Source organism: Rhamphochromis longiceps, linkage group LG15 (assembly GCF_057381845.1).
Source record: "Rhamphochromis longiceps isolate RC_006_pf linkage group LG15, R_longiceps_female_GT1.1, whole genome shotgun sequence".
Lineage (NCBI taxonomy): Eukaryota > Metazoa > Chordata > Actinopteri > Cichliformes > Cichlidae > Rhamphochromis > Rhamphochromis longiceps.
Genome location: NC_140571.1, coordinates 30,663,465 through 30,680,290, shown reverse-complemented (window position 1 = coordinate 30,680,290; position 16,826 = coordinate 30,663,465). Strand labels below are relative to the sequence as shown.

At 39.9% G+C, this 16,826-nt stretch overlaps 1 protein-coding gene and 2 long non-coding RNA genes across 3 annotated transcripts in view; 1 reads left to right on the top strand and 2 right to left on the bottom strand.

The window, feature by feature from the left end:
• The window catches only part of tnfrsf21 (tumor necrosis factor receptor superfamily, member 21), a 263,648-nt gene that overhangs the window by 201,897 nt on the left and 44,925 nt on the right, over window positions 1–16,826 (top strand). The window lies entirely within an intron of this gene.
• LOC146652922 (uncharacterized) lies at window positions 1,086–3,176 on the bottom strand. Its single transcript, XR_014907686.1, has 3 exons — window positions 2,881–3,176; window positions 1,891–1,977; window positions 1,086–1,532 (listed from the first exon to the last, which is right to left on the bottom strand). It is a non-coding gene; the product is annotated as an uncharacterized LOC146652922 (long non-coding RNA).
• Window positions 4,938–7,197, bottom strand: LOC146652921 (uncharacterized). Its single transcript, XR_014907656.1, has 3 exons — window positions 6,733–7,197; window positions 5,743–5,829; window positions 4,938–5,384 (listed from the first exon to the last, which is right to left on the bottom strand). It is a non-coding gene; the product is annotated as an uncharacterized LOC146652921 (long non-coding RNA).

The window sequence follows — 16,826 nt, the reverse complement described above, 5'->3', positions numbered from 1 at the left end:
AAAGACAGCCATTGATAGTCTCTACCACTAACTGTCTCACCACACCTATTTCTGAATTAAAAATTACCCAAAGTGACCTAAAACATGCCACTTTGGGTCAAATGTGAAAAAATATATTAATCTAAGAAAACTTAGCATTATTATAAAACATCTGTCACAAGTCTTCGTCTGTCTGAGTGGTGGCCTCTGTCACATCTGAACAACACAAAAACAAAGGGGGAAAGGTGAGGGGTTATACTTTTCTACATCACTGGTTGTTTGTTGTTGGCTTTAAACAAAATAACCAATAATTATTACAACAATTAAGCAGCATTACTCAATTTCTTCCTATTATATAAAAATGAAGCCAATATCTGGATGAGCTCTAATTACATGGATTAGCCGTGATATATGCCAATATGTCAATATGTATGAGAAATACAATATGTCAACATAATTTAAAAAACACAATCAATGAAGATTATTCCAGAGTCTCGGGCATGCCAGGGCATGTCAGGGTAAACTTCATTCAACTACAGAGGATACTTGCAGTCAAACTAAAAGAAGCTGTCAAAATGGACAGCAAAGTTGCTTTCATGTTTTAATTAAAAACAGTCTGGAAACACAACAAACAGTAGTCAAGACCTTTTTTCCCCTTTAGTAGTTAAAAGCTTTAATCGGCAGGGCACTAATTTCCACATCTGTAGTCCACATCTTGACCTTCTCAATAGACAGTTTTAACAGCTTCTCCCCCCCCCCCCCCCCCCCCCCCCGCTTCCCCTTCACACATGAAAACAAAAGACAGCCATTGATAGTCTCTACCACTAACTGTCTCACCACACCTATTTCTGAATTAAAAATTACCCAAAGTGACCTAAAACATGCCACTTTGGGTCAAATGTGAAAAAATATATTAATCTAAGAAAACTTAGCATTATTATAAAACATCTGTCACAAGTCTTCGTCTGTCTGAGTGGTGGCCTCTGTCACATCTGAACAAAACAAAAACAAATAATATTTTTTGACAGTTAGTATTTATAAACAACTTTAACAAATATACATGGGTAAAACAGACATTTGCATATATCTAATCCTTATAAAATCACAAATGAAGAAAACAAAACATGATACTAATCATGGATTTAATATTTTCTCCAAATGATTTATCATAAACTAAAATAAATAATTCGCATTCATGTTTATTTGTATGTAGACAGTCGTTCAATAGTAATTCATAGAGTATTTTTTCTAAGTCCCATTTCTTAAAATAAGACACTGAAGCCAACATTCACTGTTTATACCATCCAAACAATACATTAAGACTTACCATCACGTGCGAATGTAATCGAAGCTTGCAATGCATCCAGCTCCTGGGCAGTGTTATTCAGCATTTCTTTTTCAGCATCCAGCTGTTCTTTTAAAACAGAAATCTTTCTTTCGGCTGCACGCCTGAGCCGCACCTGCCGAACCAAGAGGTCCATTGCCTTGGCATGAAGTTGCAAGCACCTTGTATATAGATCCTCTCTGCTGACCCCTGGGTCCAAGCAGGCATACTGAAATTACAAAATATTTTGGATCATAACAAAATTAGAAAACAGTTATTCGCTTCAATCTATGCTGCCGCTACAATGTAATGTTTGTAGTGCCAGATCACAACAACAGCTGTATAAAAGTCTCAGCTTAACCTTGTGCCATCCTTTAAAAAACTTACGTTGATCACCCTGGGGACCCAAAAAGGCCCCAGTATGGCACAAGGGTTAACAGTGACTTATATGAAAGAGCAAACAAACAAACAAACAAACACAAGAAACACTAAACACAGCATCCTGCCCAGCTCTGTAACAGGTAATGTAGCGTAAAAACAAATTTTTCTACACTATAAATAAAATTTAAGAAATATTTGTTACTTACAGTTGATAGTTGAAATTCTTGACGCAATGATTCAACTTCAGGATCATTAATCCCAGCAAACTTCGTTGGGGAAGCATATGCCATTCTCTATTTATGATAAAGTATGAGGTTAATTAGTTACATTTTACACAACATTCAAACAATATACAAACATGAGAGCATCAAAGAGACTTTACTTACACATAAACATGTAGTTAGTTCACAATAATGATCAGTAATGCAATTACATTCATTCAAAAAACACAAAACATATATATAAATGGTAAATGGCCTGTATTTCTATATCGCTTTACTAGTCCCTAAGGACCCCAAAGCGCTTTACACATCCAGAATGAAGGTGTAAATTAGTCAATGTATGACATTAAGATAATGCTCACCAACTCTTGCTGTCTGCTGCTCAAATTTGCTTAAAGAAAAGGATTGAACGCACAACAAATCACAGCTATGTGAAAAATTACAATTATCCTCTTACGCTCTATAGCCACCAGTACTGTGGCTCAAGAGTTATGCAAAAACCTCCATGTATCACACCTTTCATGCAAATATCACGTAGTATCCACAGAAGCCTTATAATTTTAGCTAAATGGTCATATAAACCATTTCTAAAACTACCAAAGACAGCAGAAACAAGCATGATTGAAATAGCAGTTACTAAACTGCTTAAAATCTGCTAAACACACATAAACCAGCCAAAAATGTTCCACACTTCATGTATTTCATTATATTCATGTTGTGCTTTACTTGTAATAAGAAATCAGTGGCTAATTACCCGGCCTAGCTTTCACAGATTTCAGTCTTTCAAAAAAGACCACAAAATGGCTTAATGGCCCAAATTCACTAAAACAGAAAACCAAACCAAAGACTTTTCACCGGTAACCCTCCCACAAACAATAAAAAAATAACTTAAATACAAAGTAAATTCTGTTACTGAAATTTAAAATGTGGTTTTACACCAAAAATAAAATTCAATTTACAACAAATAAAACTTACCAAGAATTGCACAAGGGCAGGGTTTTTCAAAAATAATCTCTTGTGATGTTTGTTATAGTGGTCTAAAATAATGTCCTCGAATCCTCAGAATGTTAAAATCCAAAGCTCTCCTCTTCTCGTTTGCTAAAAGCAAAGTGGCTTAAAAACCAGTAGCACAGGTATTTATTGAAATCATGAGGGACATTCAAAAAACTTCAAATGATCTTTTGTCTCAGTCTAACCTTTTCAACAGTGTCACTTGCCCCCCCCTTGCTTGCCCTTCACACATGAAAACAAAAGACAGCCATTGATAGTCTCTGCCACCAACTGTCTCACCACACCTAATTCTGAATTAACAATTACCCAAAGTGACCTAAAACATGCCACTTTTGGGTCACTTTAGGTCACAGTCCCAGTGGGTGACAGCATATAAAAGTAAGAAAGCTTAGCAAGTACCTGATGCTGTCAAATCATAAGAAATTAGCAGAAATATCGTAAAACCAAAACAGTCAAATGAAAAAGCAGCATAAGCCAAAGTTCCTTCAGAAGTACAGTATCAGAGAATGGTGAAAGACTGTTGGAATAATTGGCAGTGGATTTTATCGTGTGGTCTCTGTGTTTTTCTGTCAGTTAATCAGGCTGAATCTGCCAAACTGCGAGATCATTGAAAGGCCCACAACGAATAGACACAACGAAGGTTAAATCAATTTGGTAGCAAAAGACTGTTATTTAGCATCTTCATTGATGTCAATGACAAACAAAGAAGAATAGTTCATTCTGGTGAAAAACCAGCACGAGTTATCTACACAAATCTTCCATAGCTCTAAGGATTAACGGCAAGTCTTGTTCCTTACTGTTCATATTGAGCTTCTGTTTAATACATTGGCAGTGCAATAGCATAGTGTTTAGGTTTATATCAACAAAATACAGGAATCTTAATAGAACAACTAGAGAATGAGAAGAATACATAAATATGAAAAAATATATTTCAGCTTCTCCTCTCTGTTGTGTTGCAACATAGCCATTCGACATGGAAAATGAAGTAGCTTTCAAGAAAGAGAAAGCTTGAAAAACTTACAAACACTGACAATCAACTAGTGTACAGCTTTCAAGTGTAATTTATACATTTTAATAGTAATGTCTTTAAAACTATCAGTGACATTGAAAGGAGTTATTAGTTATTATCAAAACATCAAATTGTTCATAAAACATAAGTTCGCTTTTTTTTATTTTAAAGCCAAAATGACACCAGTGACACCACTAGTGTTTTATAAATCTTGATTCATAAACAATTATGTTAGAAACTTATTTCCTATTCACAATACTTGTTATTATTAAACATTTAATGTGAAAAAGTTTCATCCTCCTCTTAGTCTTCATACATCTCTTTTTTTAAACTTGTAGAGTTGTAGAATTTAAACTAATAACACATATACCATAAGGATGAATAAACAGTCAAAGAAAACCAAAATTTAAAACAGGAACATTTATTATAAAATATTTACACATCTGTCACAACTCTTTGTCTGTCTGACTGGAGTCCTCTGTCACATATGTACAAAACAAACCAAAACAATATTTTTCACAGTTGAGTATTCACAGTATTTATAAAGCAATTGTAAAAAAATTGAGTAGTTAAAATCTTTATTCAGCAGTACACTAATTTCCATAGCTGTTGTCACCTTGGTTTCACAGCCTTACAACTTATTCATTTCAACAGTGTGACCTCAAGTTTGCCCCCCCCCGCTTCCCCTTCACACATGAAAACAAAAGACAGCCATTGATAGTCTCTACCACTAACTGTCTCACCACACCTATTTCTGAATTAAAAATTACCCAAAGTGACCTAAAACATGCCACTTTGGGTCAAATGTGAAAAAATATATTAATCTAAGAAAACTTAGCATTATTATAAAACATCTGTCACAAGTCTTCGTCTGTCTGAGTGGTGGCCTCTGTCACATCTGAACAAAACAAAAACAAATAATATTTTTTGACAGTTAGTATTTATAAACAACTTTAACAAATATACATGGGTAAAACAGACATTTGCATATATCTAATCCTTATAAAATCACAAATGAAGAAAACAAAACATGATACTAATCATGGATTTAATATTTTCTCCAAATGATTTATCATAAACTAAAATAAATAATTCGCATTCATGTTTATTTGTATGTAGACAGTCGTTCAATAGTAATTCATAGAGTATTTTTTCTAAGTCCCATTTCTTAAAATAAGACACTGAAGCCAACATTCACTGTTTATACCATCCAAACAATACATTAAGACTTACCATCACGTGCGAATGTAATCGAAGCTTGCAATGCATCCAGCTCCTGGGCAGTGTTATTCAGCATTTCTTTTTCAGCATCCAGCTGTTCTTTTAAAACAGAAATCTTTCTTTCGGCTGCACGCCTGAGCCGCACCTGCCGAACCAAGAGGTCCATTGCCTTGGCATGAAGTTGCAAGCACCTTGTATATAGATCCTCTCTGCTGACCCCTGGGTCCAAGCAGGCATACTGAAATTACAAAATATTTTGGATCATAACAAAATTAGAAAACAGTTATTCGCTTCAATCTATGCTGCCGCTACAATGTAATGTTTGTAGTGCCAGATCACAACAACAGCTGTATAAAAGTCTCAGCTTAACCTTGTGCCATCCTTTAAAAAACTTACGTTGATCACCCTGGGGACCCAAAAAGGCCCCAGTATGGCACAAGGGTTAACAGTGACTTATATGAAAGAGCAAACAAACAAACAAACAAACACAAGAAACACTAAACACAGCATCCTGCCCAGCTCTGTAACAGGTAATGTAGCGTAAAAACAAATTTTTCTACACTATAAATAAAATTTAAGAAATATTTGTTACTTACAGTTGATAGTTGAAATTCTTGACGCAATGATTCAACTTCAGGATCATTAATCCCAGCAAACTTCGTTGGGGAAGCATATGCCATTCTCTATTTATGATAAAGTATGAGGTTAATTAGTTACATTTTACACAACATTCAAACAATATACAAACATGAGAGCATCAAAGAGACTTTACTTACACATAAACATGTAGTTAGTTCACAATAATGATCAGTAATGCAATTACATTCATTCAAAAAACACAAAACATATATATAAATGGTAAATGGCCTGTATTTCTATATCGCTTTACTAGTCCCTAAGGACCCCAAAGCGCTTTACACATCCAGAATGAAGGTGTAAATTAGTCAATGTATGACATTAAGATAATGCTCACCAACTCTTGCTGTCTGCTGCTCAAATTTGCTTAAAGAAAAGGATTGAACGCACAACAAATCACAGCTATGTGAAAAATTACAATTATCCTCTTACGCTCTATAGCCACCAGTACTGTGGCTCAAGAGTTATGCAAAAACCTCCATGTATCACACCTTTCATGCAAATATCACGTAGTATCCACAGAAGCCTTATAATTTTAGCTAAATGGTCATATAAACCATTTCTAAAACTACCAAAGACAGCAGAAACAAGCATGATTGAAATAGCAGTTACTAAACTGCTTAAAATCTGCTAAACACACATAAACCAGCCAAAAATGTTCCACACTTCATGTATTTCATTATATTCATGTTGTGCTTTACTTGTAATAAGAAATCAGTGGCTAATTACCCGGCCTAGCTTTCACAGATTTCAGTCTTTCAAAAAAGACCACAAAATGGCTTAATGGCCCAAATTCACTAAAACAGAAAACCAAACCAAAGACTTTTCACCGGTACCCCTCCCACAAACAATAAAAAAATAACTTAAATACAAAGTAAATTCTGTTACTGAAATTTAAAATGTGGTTTTACACCAAAAATAAAATTCAATTTACAACAAATAAAACTTACCAAGAATTGCACAAGGGCAGGGTTTTTCAAAAATAATCTCTTGTGATGTTTGTTATAGTGGTCTAAAATAATGTCCTCGAATCCTCAGAATGTTAAAATCCAAAGCTCTCCTCTTCTCGTTTGCTAAAAGCAAAGTGGCTTAAAAACCAGTAGCACAGGTATTTATTGAAATCATGAGGGACATTCAAAAAACTTCAAATGATCTTTTGTCTCAGTCTAACCTTTTCAACAGTGTCACTTGCCCCCCCCGTTCAGGGAAACGGGGTTGTCATGGTGGCACGTGGAGTTTCAATCACTCGCCAAAAAGCAGTAATCTGCTGTCACTCAAAATCAAAATGTCCAATATGTCCCAAAGGTCGCAGGCGTGATGAGACTCGAGCTCGGAAATGTTTGTTATGCCATTTGTCAGTAATGGTTAGAGTGCCACCTAGTGGAACGACTATAATCATGATTGAATGAGATGAAATGTTAGCTGGTGGTTGAATGCATGAATTCCATCAATGTGACATCAGATCGGACGTGCTGGTTGTAGGTGTTGGGCGTAGCTCGACGCGATGGGGTGCGAGGGCCCTCATAACGCTGCTTGCAGCTTTAATTATTATTATTATTATTATTATTATTATTATTATTATTATTATTCACCCCAAACAAGGGCCTTTTTGAGGGCCTAAACATGCTCAAAAACTCATGAAATTTTGCACACATGCCAGGTCTGGTGAAAAATTTTGTATTTTAATGGTTTTACATATGAGCACTGGGAAATGGCTCTACAGCGCCACCTATGCCTTGTTAAATGCAGCCCTACGACCACATCGTTTGGGCTACATGTATGAAATTTGGCACACATGTGTATCATGCCAAGACAAACAAAAAAGTCAGTGGGCCCATTGACGCAAACCCAACAGGAAGTCCGCCATTTTGGATTGAAGGTGACATTTTGGCTCTGATTTTACCGTTTCCATGCCTTGTACTTTAACGAACTCCTCCTTGGGATTTGGTCCTATAAACTTCAAATTTGGACAGTGTCAACTACACCCTTGTGCCATGTTAAATTGCGGAGCTTTTGAGTTTTCACAATACTATGAGGCCGTGGCGCCATGGCGAATTTCGATGACTCGCCATGAAAATCTTATTGCCTCTCATTCTGTCATACATGTTCCGATCTGGACCAAAGAGCACACATATGATAAGGCTCCACCCCTGAACATATTTCAACTGCCATATTTGACATCAAGGACAGCGCCACCTAGTGGGAACAGGAAATGTCATGTTTTACACTTTGGGGTACAGTATAGTGATGGGTGACATCTGCAGCCTCAAATTTCTCCAGGAAACCCTTAAGGAGTTGGTCTTGGGTTACAGTGAAAACTGTGACTTTTCGTGAAAGGGTGTGACCCGAGCAGCATGGCGAACTTTGATGTCACGCCATGAAGAAACAAATTAGTATAACTCAATGAAATCCAGTCTGATCAGTACCAGACTTTACAGGCATGATGTCAGACCCGCCCTGAACAGATTGATGTGCCCATTGTCGGAAATACGGACAGCGCCACCTAGTGGCAACAGGAAATGTCATGGCTTTAATTTTGTTGTACTGATTTTCACAGGTTCATCTTGGCCACCTCAAAAGCGGTGAATATCACCATCAGTCCCTCGTGATGCTTCAGTGCAAAAATTGTGACTTTAAACTGAACGGCGCACCCTGGTGGCAACGCTGTTCACCATGAAAGATGAAGTGGCTTTTGAGGGTCTTGGCAAGTTTATAGAGGCTTGAAATTTGGCACACACCTCCAAATGGATGAACGCTTTGTTGGCATGTGATCATTTTCATTGAATAGCGCGAAATGGCTCCACAGCGCCCCCTACAAAATTTCAAAACCACAGCCCCTGCTCTGTGTTCTATGTATGATTCTGAAACCTGGTAAGCTTATAGGAGATATCAAGATGTACAAAAAAGTCTCTTGGTGCAATATCCCAAATCCAACAGGAAGTCAGCCATTTTAAAATTAATGTGTAATTTTGGCAACATTTTCCCCTCTTTCCAGGCACCGTTCTTTGACGAACTCCTCCAAGGGATTTCATCATATTGAACCAATCTCCAGTGTGTGGAATCTAAAGACCTTTGTGATACTAAATTGCGAAGCTTTTTACGTTCAGTGAAACGGGGTGGTTATGGTGGCACTTAGAGTTTGAATCACTCGCCAAAAAGCAGTAATCTGCTGTCACTCAAAAACACAATGTCCAATCTCTCCCAAACGTCTCAGGTGTGATGAGACTCGAGCTCGGAAGTGTTTGTTATGCCATTTGTACATAATGGTTAGAGCGCCACCTAGTGGAACGACTAACTAATCATGAATGAATGAGTTGAAATGTTAGCTGGTGGTTAAATGCATGAATTCCATCAATGTGACATCAGATCGGACGTGCTGGTTGTAGGTGTTGGGCGTGGCTCGACGCGCCGGGGGTGCGAGGGCCCTCATAACGCTGCTTGCAGCTTTAATTAGGGCCCGAGCACCGAGAGTGCGAAGGCCCTATTGTATCTGCTCCGTTTCTTATTATTATTATTATTATTAGGGCCCGAGCACTGACAGTGCGAAGGCCCTATTGTAATTGCTCTGTTTATTATTATTATTATTATTATTTCGGCAAATGAATTGGCCGTTTGAGGGCCTAAACATGCTCGAAAACTCATGACATTTTGCACACGCGTCAGGTCTGGTGAAAATTTACGTATTTTAATGTTCCCAGACATGGCCAGGGAAAATTAGCTCAGTAGCGCCACCTAGAAAAATGAAAAACGCGAGCCCCCGGTATGGGTATGACCTACATGTTTGAAAGTCGGTACACCTATATAACTTTCAGAGTCGAACAAAAAAGTCTATTATGGCAATGTCCTAAACCCAACAGGAAGTCCGCCATTTTGGATTGAAGGTGACATTTTGGCTCTGATTTTACCGTTTCCATGCCTCGAACTTTAACGAACTCCTCCTTGGGATTTGGTCCTATAAGCTTCAAATTTGGACAGTGTCAACTACACCCTTGTGCCATGTTAAATTGCGGAGCTTTTGAGTTTTCACAATACTATGAGGCCGTGGCGCCATGGCGAATTTCGATGACTCGCCATGAAAATCTTATTGCCTCTCATTTTGTCATACATTTTCTGACCTTGACCAAAGAGCACACATATGATAAGGCTCCACCCCTGAACATATTTCAACTGCCATATTTGACATAAGGGACAGCGCCACCTAGTGGGAACAGGAAATGTCATGTTTTACACTTTGGGGTACAGTATAGTGATGGGTGACATCTGCAGCCTCAAATTTCTCCAGAAAAGCCTTAAGGAGTTGGTCTTGGGTTACAGTGAAAACTGTGACTTTTCGCAAAAGGGTGTGACCCCAGCGGCGTGGCGAACTTTAATGTCACGCCATGAAGAAACAAATTAGTATAACTCAATGAAATCCAGTCTGATCAGTACCAGACTTTACAGGCATGATGTCAGACCCGCCCTGAACAGATTGATGTGCCCATTGTCGGAAATACGGACAGCGCCACCTAGTGGCAACAGGAAATGTCATGGCTTTAATTTTGTTGTACTGATTTTCACAGATTCATCTTGGCCACCTCAAAAGCGGTGAATATCACCATCAGTCCCTCGTGATGCTTCAGTGCAAAAATTGTGACTTTAAACTGAACGGCGCACCCTGGTGGCAACGCGGTTCACCATGAAAGATGAAGTGGCTTTTGAGGGGCTTGGAAAGTTTATAGAGGCTTGAAATTTGGCACACACCTCCAAATGGATGTAGGCTTTGTTGTCATGTGATCATTTTCATTGAATAGCGCGAAATTGCTCCACAGCGCCCCCTACAAAATTTCAAAACATCAGCCCCAGCTCTGTGTTTCATTTATGAGTCTGAAACCTGGTAAGCTTATGGAAAATATCAAGATGTACAAAAAAGTCTCTTGGAGCAATATCCCAAATCCAACAGGAAGTCAGCCATTTTAAAATTAATGTGTAATTTTGGCGACATTTTCCCCTCTTTTCAGGCTTCATACTTTGACGAACTCCTCCAAGGGATTTCATCATATTGAACCATTCTCCAGTGTGTGGAATCTAAAGACCTTTGTGATGTTAAATTGCGAAGCTTTTTACGTCCAGGGAAACGGGGTGGTTATGGTGGCACTTAGAGTTTGAATCACTCGCCAAAAAGCAGTAATCTGCTGTCACTCAAAAACACAATGTCCAATCTCTCCCAAACGTCTCAGGTGTGATGAGACTCGAGCTTGGAAGTGTTTGTTATGCCATTTGTACATAATGGTTAGAGCGCCACCTAGTGGAACGACTAACTAATCATGAATGAATGAGTTGAATTGTTAGCTGGTGGTTAAATGCATGAATTCCATCAATGTGACATCACATCGGACGTGCTGGTTTTAGGTGTTGGGCGTGGCTCGACACGCCGGGGTGCGAGGGCCCTCATAACGCTGCTTGCAGCTTTAATTATTATTATTATTATTATTCAGGCGAAACAAGGGCCTTTTTGAGGGCCTAAACATGCTCAAAAACTCATGAAATTTTGCACACATGCCAGGTCTGGTGAAAAATTTTGTATTTTAATGGTTTTACATATGAGCACTGGGAAATGGCTCTAGAGCGCCACCTATGCCTTGTTAAATGCAGCCCTACGACCACATCGTTTGTGCTACATGTATGAAATTTGGCACACATGTGTATCATGCCAAGACGAACAAAAAAGTCTGTGGGCCCATTGACGCAAACCCAACAGGAAGTCCGCCATTTGGAAGAGAAGGTGACATTTTGGCTCTAATTTTGCCATTTCCATGCCTCGAACTTTTGCGAACTCCTCCTTGGGGTTTGATTTCATAACCTTCATATTTGGTCAGTGTCAACTACACCCTTGTGCCATGTTAAATTGCGGAGCTTTTGAGTTTTCACAATACTATGAGGCCGTGGCGCCATGGCGAATTTCGATGACTCGCCATGAAAATCTTATTGCCTCTCATTTTGTCATACATTTTCTGACCTTGACCAAAGTGAACACATATGATAAGGCTCCACCCCTGAACATATTTCAACTGCCATATTTGACATCAAGGACAGCGCCACCTAGTGGGAACAGGAAATGTCATGTTTTACACTTTGGGGTACAGTATTGTGATGGGTGACATCTGCAGCCTCAAATTTCTCAAGGAAAGCCTTAAGGAGTTGGTCTTGGGTTACAGTGAAAACTGTGACTTTTCGCAAAAGGGTGTGACCCCAGCAGCATGGCGAACTTTGATGTCACGCCATGAAGAAACAAATTAGTATAACTCAATGAAATCCAGCCTGATCAGTACCAGACTTTACAGGCATGATGTCAGACTCGCCCTGAACAGATTGATGTGCCCATTGTCAGAAATACGGACAGCGCCACCTAGTGGCAACAGGAAATGTCATGGCTTTAATTTTGTTGTACTGATTTTCACAGGTTCATCGTGGCCACCTCAAAAGCGGTGAATATCACCATCAGTCCCTCGTGATGCTTCAGTGCAAACATTGTGACTTTAAACTGAACGGCGCACCCTGGTGGCAACGCTGTTCACCATGAAAGATGAAGTGGCTTTTGAGGGTCTTGGCAAGTTTATAGAGGCTTGAAATTTGGCACACACCTCCAATGTAATGAAGGCTTTGTTGTCATGTGATCATTTTCATTGAATATCCCAAAATGGCTCCACAGCGCCCCCTACAAAATTTCAAAACCACAGCCCCAGCTCTGTGTTTTATGTATGAATCTGAAACCTGGTAGGCTTATAGGAGATATCAAGATGTACAAAAAAAGTCTCTTGGAGCAATATCCCAAATCCAACAGGAAGTCAGCCATTTTAAAATTAATGTGCAATTTTGGCAACATTTTCCCCTCTTTTCAGGCACCGTGCTTTGACGTACTCCTGCAAGGGATTTCATCAGATTGATGCAATCTCCTGTGTGTGGAATCTAAAGACCTTTGTGATGTTAAATTGCGAAGCTTTTTACATTCAGGGAAACGGGGTTGTCATGGCGGCACGTGGAGTTTCAATCACTCGCCAAAAAGCAGTAATATGCTGTCACTCAAAAACACAATGTCCAATCTCTCCCAAAGCTCATAGGCGTGATGAGACTCGAGCTAGGAAATGTTTGTTATGCCATTTGTCAGTAATGGTTAGAGCACCACCTAGTGGGACAACTATAATCATGATTGAATGAGATGAATTGTTAGCTGGTGGTTAAATGCATGAATTCAATCAATGTGACATCAGATCGGAGATGCTGGTTTTACGTGTTGGGCGTGGCTCGACGAGCCGGGGGTGCGAGGGCCCTCATAACGCTGCTTGCAGCTTTAATTATTATTATTATTATTATTCCGGCAAATGAATCGGCCTTTTGAGGGCCTAAACATGCTCGAAAACTCATGAAATTTTGCGCACGCGTCAGGTCTGGTGAAAATTTACGTATTTTAATGTTCTCAGACATGGCCAGGGAAAATTAGCTCAGTAGCGCCACCTAGAAAAATGAAAAACGCGAGCCCCCGGTATGGGTATGGCCTACAAGTTTGAAAGTCGGTACTCCTATATAACGTTCAGAGTCGAACAAAAAAGTCTATTATGGCAATGTCCTAAACCCAACAGGAAGTCCGCCATTTTGGATTGAAGGTGACATTTTGGCTATGATTTTACTGTTTCCATGCCTTGTACTTTAACGAACTCCTCCTTGGGATTTGGTCCTAAAAACTTCAAATTTGGACAGTGTCAACTACACCCTTGTGCCATGTTAAATTGCGGAGCTTTTGAGTTTTCACAATACTATGAGGCCGTGGCGCCATGGCGAATTTCGATGACTCGCCATGAAAATCTTATTGCCTCTCATTTTGTCATACATTTTCTGACCTTGACCAAAGTGAACACATATGATAAGGCTCCACCCCTGAACATATTTCAACTGCCATATTTGACACCAGGGACAGCGCCACCTAGTGGGAACAGGAAATGTCATGTTTTACACTTTGGGGTACAGTATAGTGATGGGTGACACCTGCAGCCTCAAATTTCTCCAGGAAAGCCTTAAGGAGTTGGTCTTGGGTTACAGTGAAAACTGTGACTTTTCGCAAAAGGGTGTGACCCCAGCAGCATGGCGAACTTTGATGTCACGCCATGAAGAAACAAATTAGTATAACTCAATGAAATCCAGTCTGATCAGTACCAGACTTTACAGGCATGATGTCAGACCCGCCCTGAACAGATTGATGTGCCCATTGTCGGAAATACGGACAGCGCCACCTAGTGGCCACAGGAAATGTCATGGCTTTAATTTTGTTGTACTGATTTTCACAGGTTCATCGTGGCCACCTCAAAAGCGGTGAATATCACCATCAGTCCCTCGTGATGCTTCGGTGCAAAAATTGTGACTTTACACTGAACGGCGCACCCTGGTGGCAAGGCGGTTCAACATGAAAGATGAAGTGGCTTTTGAGGGGCTTGGAAAGTATATAGAGGCTTTAAATTTAGCACACCCCTCCAAATGGATGAAGGCTTTGTTGTCATGTGATCATTTTTATTGAATAGCGCGAAATGGCTCCACAGCGCCCCCTACAAAATTTCAAAACCACAGCCCCAGCTCTGTGTTTTATGTATGAGTCTGAAACCTGGTAAGCTTATAGGAGATATCAAGATGTACAAAAAAGTCTCTTGGAGCAATATCCCAAATCCAACAGGAAGTCAGCCATTTTAAAATTAATGTGCAATTTTGGCAACATTTTCCCCTCTTTCCAGGCACCGTTCTTTGGCGAACTCCTCCAAGGGATTTCATCAGATTGATGCGATCTCCTGTGTGTGGAATCTAAAGACCTTTGTGATGTTAAATTGCGAAGCTTTTTACATTCAGGGAAACGGGGTGGTCATGGCGGCACGTGGAGTTTCAATCACTCGCCAAAAAGCAGTAATCTGCTGTCACTCAAAAACACAATGTCCAATCTCTCCCAAAGCTCATAGGCGTGATGAGACTCGAGCTCGGAAATGTTTGTTATGCCATTTGTACATAATGGTTAGAGCCCCACCTAGTGGAATGACTAACTAATCATGAATGAATGAGTTGAAATGTTAGCTGGTGGTTAAATGCATGAATTCCATCAATGTGACATCAGATCGGACGTGCTGGTTTTAGGTGTTGGGCGTGGCTCGACGCGCCGGGGGTGCGAGGGCCCTCATAACGCTGCTTGCAGCTTTAATTAGGGCCCGAGCACTGACAGTGCGAAGGCCCTATTGTAATTGCTCTGTTTTTTATTATTATTATTATTATTATTAGGGCCCGAGCACCGAGAGTGCGAAGGCCCTATTGTATCTGCTCCGTTTCTTATTATTATTATTATTATTATTATTATTCAGGCGAAACAAGGGCCTTTTTGAGGGCCTAAACATGCTCAAAAACTCATGAAATTTTGCACACATGCCAGGTCTGGTGAAAAATTTTGTATTTTAATGGTTTTACATATGAGCACTGGGAAATGGCTCTAGAGCGCCACCTATGCCTTGTTAAATGCAGCCCTACGACCACATCGTTTGAGCTACATGTATGAAATTTGGCACACATGTGTATCATGCCAAGACGAACAAAAAAGTCAGTGGGCCCATTGACGCAAACCCAACAGGAAGTCCGCCATTTGGAAGAGAAGGTGACATTTTGGCTCTAATTTTGCCATTTCCATGCCTCGAACTTTTGCGAACTCCTCCTTGGGGTTTGATTTCATAACCTTCATATTTGGTCAGTGTCAACTACACCCTTGTGCCATGTTAAATTGCGGAGCTTTTGAGTTTTCACAATACCATGAGGCCGTGGCGCCATGGCGAATTTCGATGACTCGCCATGAAAATCTTATTGCCTCTCATTTTGTCATACATTTTCTGACCTTGACCAAAGTGAACACATATGATAAGGCTCCACCCCTGAACATATTTCAACTGCCATATTTGACATCAAGGACAGCGCCACCTAGTGGGAACAGGAAATGTCATGTTTTACACTTTGGGGTACAGTATTGTGATGGGTGACATCTGCAGCCTCAAATTTCTCCAGGAAAGCCTTAAGGAGTTGGTCTTGGGTTACAGTGAAAACTGTGAGTTTTCGCAAAAGGGTGTGACCCCAGCAGCATGGCGAACTTTGATGTCACGCCATGAAGAAACAAATTAGTATAACTCAATGAAATCCAGTCTGATCAGTACCAGACTTTACAGGCATGATGTCAGACCCGCCCTGAACAGATTGATCTGCCCATTGTCGGAAATACGGACAGCGCCACCTAGTGGCAACAGGAAATGTCATGTCTTTAATTTTGTTGTACTGATTTTCACAGGTTCATCGTGGCCACCTCAAAAGCGGTGAATATCACCATCAGTCCTTCATGATGCTGCAGTGCGAAAATTGTGACTTTAAACTGAACGGCGCACCCTGGTGGCAACGCTGTTCACCATGAAAAATGAAGTGGCTTTTGAGGGGCTTGGAAAGTTTAAAAAGTCTTGAAATTTGGCGCACCCCTCCAATGTGCTTAAGGCTTTGTTGTTATGTGATCATTTTCATTGAATAGCGCAAAATGGCTCCACAGCGCCCCCTAAAACATTTCAAAACATCAGCCCCAGCTCTGTGTTTTATGTATGAGTCTGAAACCTGGTAAGCTTATAGGAGATATCAAGATGGACAAAAAAGTCTCTTGGAGCAATATCCAAAATCCAACAGGAAGTCAGCCATTTTAAAATTAATGTGTAATTTTGGCGACATTTTCCCCTCTTTTCAGGCTTCATACTTTGACGAACTCCTCCAAGGGATTTCATCAGATTGGACCGATCTGAAGTTTGTGGAATCTAAAGACCTTTGTGATGTTAAATTGCGAAGCTTTGTACATTCAGGGAAACGGGGTGGTCATGGCGGCACTTGGAGTTTCAATCACTCGCCAAAAAGCAGTAATCTGCTGTCACTCAAAAACACAATATCCAATCTCTCCCAAACGTCGCAGGTGTGATGAGACTCGAGCTCGGAAATGTTTGTTATGCCATTTGTCAGTAATAGT